Source organism: Cucumis sativus, chromosome 5 (genome assembly GCF_000004075.3).
Source record: "Cucumis sativus cultivar 9930 chromosome 5, Cucumber_9930_V3, whole genome shotgun sequence".
Lineage (NCBI taxonomy): Eukaryota > Viridiplantae > Streptophyta > Magnoliopsida > Cucurbitales > Cucurbitaceae > Cucumis > Cucumis sativus.
Genome location: NC_026659.2, coordinates 5,090,584 through 5,096,583, shown reverse-complemented (window position 1 = coordinate 5,096,583; position 6,000 = coordinate 5,090,584). Strand labels below are relative to the sequence as shown.

At 35.0% G+C, this 6,000-nt stretch overlaps 1 long non-coding RNA gene across 12 annotated transcripts; it reads left to right on the top strand.

Annotated features, from left to right (window-relative positions):
* Positions 1-5,244, top strand: LOC105436108. Of its 12 annotated transcripts, none has more exons than XR_004216900.1 (8): positions 1-615; positions 1,112-2,897; positions 3,131-3,204; positions 3,352-3,468; positions 3,579-3,750; positions 3,952-4,025; positions 4,141-4,203; positions 5,183-5,242. It is a non-coding gene; the product is annotated as an uncharacterized LOC105436108 (long non-coding RNA). The 12 variants fall into 12 exon arrangements; XR_004216898.1 differs by having other exon boundaries at positions 1,066-2,897; XR_004216894.1 differs by lacking the exon at positions 1-615 and adding an exon at positions 4,799-4,908 and having other exon boundaries at positions 629-2,897; positions 5,183-5,244.
* The last annotated feature ends 756 nt before the right edge of the window (positions 5,245-6,000 follow it).

Below are 6,000 nucleotides of genomic sequence, written 5' to 3'. Positions count from 1 at the left end.
TTTCCCTATTTCCTTCTTCCTCCCGTGCGTCCTTCCCCTTCTCCCCAGCCGCAACCGCCGCGCCTCTTCTCCTTCCTCCCGTACGCCGCGACGACTCCACCGTCTCCTTCTCCCTTCCCTTCCGTTTCCTTCCCGCCGCAGCCCAGCCGCAACCAGCCGTCTTTCTCTTCCGTTTTCTTTCCGCCGCAGCCCAGCGGTAGCCCGCGATCTGTCGTCTCCATCTCCGGTTCGCGAAGCAACCTTGCAGCAGTCATCCCGCGTGCCGATCTGCCGTCTCCATCGCCGGTTCTGTCTTCGTCGAAGCCCGAGCCGCCGTGTGAACCAGTAACCGCCACGTTCGCCGCTCACAACCGCCGTAAAGCCAGCCGCGCAACCTTCGTTCCAACCGCTGCACTGCCGCGCGATTCTCCGGCCACGTCTTCTTTAGCCGACCGCTGACCGACCCACACTTAGGATTTTGCTGCGAGTTCGACAGTCGTGCGTTGAGTGTTGGGAGTAACCTTGGGCTCCCTTAAATTCACAACCAAATTGTGAATTGTTGAGGGTTCAGTTCGCCAATATTTCGGATTTGATTCATTGGATTTAGTCGATTGAAGAATTTGCATAGAAATCGAGGTAAGGGATTTTCTACTGGACTCAATTGTGATTGTGAACTGTATGTGTGTTGAATGTATACTGTGGTTTGACTGAAAATATATATGAATGCATGTGAATTGAAGTAGACATAACGTCGAATGTATATCGTGAATGTCATGGAAGATATATATAAGTGTGTGTATGTTGACAGGACAAAGATTGTAGATTGTGTTGGTATGAGATATAGATATGAACTTGTGATTCTCGTTTAGATTGGGTGTACGATTACGCTAAAGTATGATTGGGTTAATAAGGATTGGCCTGTTTCTTGTTTGTTGTTTTTTCTTAGTAATGGTAGTGTGTGAAAGGGAATTTGATAACTCTATATATTGTTTAATTATGGTTTTGAATTCTGTTTTGTGTCTTTAAAAGGACGTTGAACTTCAAAATCGTTTTAATAGGGTCCTTGAACTTTGATTTTTTCTTTAGGGGAAGGGGTGTGTAAGGGATTTTGATTTTAGTCATTGAATGCCAGTGTGTAGCGCCCACCTCCAGGTGACGGATTTTCAGCAGCCACCGTCGCCCTCTTCCAATTTTGTTTTCGACAACCCTCTCTATTCTATGTTGCTGTTTCCAATGGGGTTGTATTATCTTCTGGAGTATACATGTTGGATTTGTTGTAGATGTAGCCATGGTTTCCTCCTTCGTTGCTTATTCTTAACTTCATGTAACTTATAGCCATCTAATTCGTTTCTTCTTCCTATTTTTTCTCCTCTTCTAATGGCATCTTTCATTCTCTACATCCAACTTGCGCAACCGTGATATATTCTCCAAGGTAAGTATCTCTTTAATGGACGTCAAAAGACTGCATCTTGAAAAATGATTTCATCCAAGATATATTCATATGGGCTTTTTTATTCCTTTGAAAGAATGTCATTCATATATTACACATCCTTATACCTGAGTTTACAAGGTTGTTATAGTACTTTCGCGTTTCATGAGTGAAAAGATAGAATCAAGTTGCGGAATTACGTTCATTTTTAGAGCTCTTAAGTGATTGAAGATAGTTGATGTATATTTATTTTCTCAAAAGTCACATTTTTTGCAAGTTTGGTTTACTTTGGATTTATTAAAGATAATACCAGTTCACTTATTGATTCCATTCATTCCCGAAAAAATTCTTTAAAAAAATTTAGTTTAACACCAAGAATCGCTTTGAGGATTTATCTCCTTAAGGGTTGTCGGAACCATATACTGAACATCTACAATACGTTTGATCATAGTTAACTTTACAATGATCTAGTTGATAGTCTTCCTATTTGTTGAGCTTCTCTTTTAGATTGAAGGAAAGGGAAAGACTTGGCTAGGTTGTGGCAAGCAAACTTCTTCGCTATTATGTGGAGAAATTTAGAGGGGAGGCTAGGGAGTTAGAGAGTTTTTTTGGAAAAAAAAAAAGAGACGGGACTTTACATTAAGAGAATGAAAAAAAAAGACCAATGTTCAAAGAAGTGAAAAAGAGCAACATAGCACAAAAAAAAGACATAGGAACATAATGCAAAAAGTAAGCTAGAGAGGTGATAAGGATAATTAGTATATTTTAGTTAATTGGTTAATTGTCTTATTTTCCTGTAAGGCTATAGATAGCCAATTTAGAGTGTATTTGAACCTCTTGAATATCTTTCCAATATAGAACGTTGTTCTTGGAGAGCTTTTTCTCATCTCTAAGGAATGAGATTTCTCTTGTTCCAGAATGGATTTGGCATGGTACTCCAACCTGCTGCATCAAGAGGTTTAATTATTCAGTTTGGGCATTGATCACTAGGACTTTTTGTAATTGTGATAATGATCTTGTTCTTTTTTATTAGATTGTTTTATGTGATTAGTCATTGACTCCTTTTTATGAGTATTACGTCTTTTTTTTGTTTTTCTTATTGCAATTTGGTTTTGGTATTTCTGTTGTATGTCTTTTTATTATTATTATTGCAATTTGGTTTTGGTATTTCTGTTATGAATAGAGTTTTGTTTGCCCTTGGTTCTTTTATTTTTTCAATAAACGTTCGGTTGCTTAAATAAAATGGTTCTCTGGACAGAAGTGAATTGTGAGTTTACTGAATTTGGTAAATTTAGAAGCATTCCTCTGTGCATCCTCTAGTAGATTTTGGATTTTCCTCTTCCACTGTAATGGAATTGGACCGAGAAAAGTTAATGTGTTCCAGTTATTTTACGGTGCTGGCACTTACATGTTTGGAATTGATGATGAACGAATAATTGATGCTACAAGGGCTGGAAGCATTGCTCATCTGATCAACCACTCTTTCGAAGTATGTATTACTTTAACAATTGATTTACTTTTTATTTTTTCCTTTTATGTTAATGTTCTTTATCCTCATGAGATGACTCATTAAATTATGTGTCAATAGAATTATCTTATATCATAGTGCTCTATGGAGATGAATGCAAGTTAGCTAAATTTTTCCTTAGATGCTTGAAAGTTAGAAGAGAAATTTAACTCCGGTTTTTCTCTCATGGACTAAGCTATCTTATTCTTACACAGTAACTGTTGCTCCTCACAGAAGTGTTCAAGGATAAATAAAGGTTCATATTAGAAGTGGACGTCCATTAGTTTTGGTATGTATGTAAATTATTTTAAATCTAAGTATCTGATTTCCTAATAGTTGAAAACCTTAGTTTATTGACAAGAAATCAAATGGTTACTTCTGAAGTTGGTTGATTGTATTTGGTTATGTCTACTAATGAGAATGACTTTACCTTAAGGGGATAGACTTTAGTTTTGGTATCTCCAATTGAGAATTTAGCCATTGTGCTTACTCTTTATGGAGTATCTAAAGACAAGAAATCGACACTCCAATGCTATGAAAATTTTCCTATAAGGTAACATTTATAGTCTCATGTTCATTTGGTATGTTATTTTATTTGCTTACTTTGTAATACTATTCTATTTTAGAGCTATTTAGTCAATTGATTGTAAATTTTGACTACAGCTGATGATATGTGGGGAAGATATTCATAGTTCATCTTTATTGGCGATGATTGCATAATACAAACTGTTTAACTCTAAGGATTACAAATTGTCGTACATGTATTGTCGTAGGCTGTTTTGTTCTAAGGACTAGGAACAACCCAAGAAGTTGTTCAATTTGCAGTGGCCATTTGGTAAATGTGTGAAATAGTTTTATGCAATGCTTGAATTTCCTTCATTTTTAACACATTTCATGCTTTCATTACGATGGAGCCTAGGAATGGAAGAAGAAAAAGAGACTTCAAGTTTCTATTTTGTTTCTATTTCAAGGACATGATTCCTAGACTTAAAAGTTAAAGTTCTTAGTTTTAATGTTATTCTCATTTTGTTTGTAGATTTTAAAGAGTTGAAGATAACAATCGATGAGACATTGAGCTTTGAGTTATGTGAGAGTTCTTTTTTAACTGAGGTAACTCTCTCTCCCTTGTTTCTTAATTCTCTCCCTTTGCTTTCCAAATTGCCTCTCAGGCCATCTTGCCATTGTGAAATACTATTTGAATGTGAGTTTATTGGAAGTTTAATAGGTAACTGCTTAGATTCTTCTGCTAAAGTTCAAAATGTCCACACCTCCCAAGGAATAACTCACGGTAACACTCTTATCTCCATTTCTATATATGAGTCTTTGACCCTTTTCTTTTCTTCTCTTATCATTTATGTTTTTCCTCTCTTTTGGCCTTATGGTTTCTGGGTTTTCCTTGGATTTTTCATTGCTTTGATCTTCTGCTTGGTTTGGTTATTTGGAATTGTTGGTTGATCCTACTGTTTTCTGTTGTTTTCTTTTTCCCCTCTTTTCTTTCTGGTTTTAGCAAATTTGAACTCAGGCTGCTAGTTTTTATGATGTGTATCGGTTGAAGTTTCAAGTTGTTTATTCTGTTTGGAAATAAAAAAAAGATCTAGAGAGACAAATGTAGTTTATTAAAGTCAATAGAGTTAATTATTTTAAAACTAGTACATGTTTGAATTCAATATTATTACATGCTTCTTGTTTTTTCTAGTTTTAAGTAGCATATGAGATTTTGTCAATGTTTGGGTATAATAATCTAGTTTTTAATGAGATTTTGTGAATGAAGGATTCTGAGTACCCTTTCATTTTTTGGACTTCCCCATTGTAGTTCTCACTCACCTTAGTTTCTCCATTCCCACCATTTGATTGGAGATTTTTTTTGTTATTACTCCTTATAGGTTTCTTAGGAAGAGTTCGAATATATATGTGACTGGCTCATGGAATTATGGTATTTGGTGCCATACTGCATTGGGATATGAATCTTCTTGCAATCAAATAACTGCAGAAGGTGATTATTTGCTTGTGTCCTTGCTGTTCACTACCTTTGAATGTTTAATATATGGATTGGGGATTAGAAATGTATGTTTTTGCAATGTGCTGTCTAATTGGTTTTTGTAATTCAGAACTGCTGTCTTCCAAAATATGGACAGCTTTGTCCTCATGGTCTTCTCTTTTCATTTCATGGAATCAAGTGTTGAAGTTCTTGTTTGTGTTCTGTATTTTGTTGAGACGTTGATTTAGTTATTCATTGACTGTACGTATATGTTATGGATTCTTTGTAGGTTCAACTGGAGTCGACAAGTTCATGAGTTTTGTTTCAAATATCATTTCCAGAAACGAACATTCTCGGTTGGTCCAGTCAAATATATTCGAATGCTATTTAAGATATTTTTTGATTAAGGTTATTTCGTACATGTGGATTACTGAAACTTGTATTAAGATGTACAAATATTATAAATCGTATTATAGTGTATATATATTAAAGTGTTGGCTATTTTCTTGTACATTGGTGTGAAACTTGTATAATTTCAAATTTGTCATTCTCAGCTACATTATTGTCATTCTAATGGTTCGTGTAATGGTGGAGCTGCATGGAGAACAGAATAAAACTATAGGAAAATTGAGAAATGTGATAGTTAATAGTTGTTGTAAATTGGAGAACGATGACAGTTATTTAACAAAATAAATTGTCACGATTGCTCTATATGTGACAGGAATAACATGTCGTCATAAGATAAACAATGACAATTTTTTTAAAAAAAAACTGTCACGATTGCATTATATTTGACTGGAAAAAAATGTCGTCAATGGCAAAACAATGACATTTAATGTTATCGAAAAACTGTCACGATTGCACAATCGTTGACTGAAAAAAAATGTCGTCAATAACTAAACAATGACATTTTTACAAAAAAAACTGTCGCGAAAAACATATTCATGACAATTAATACATGTCACGATAATATAATTCGTGACAATTATTTAACTGCCGTTAATAAAGAAATGATGATAGTTATTGAATGTCATAAAATAAATTATGACAGTTATTGAATGTCGTTGAATGTTGATTAACGACATTTATTTCATGTCATAAAACAAC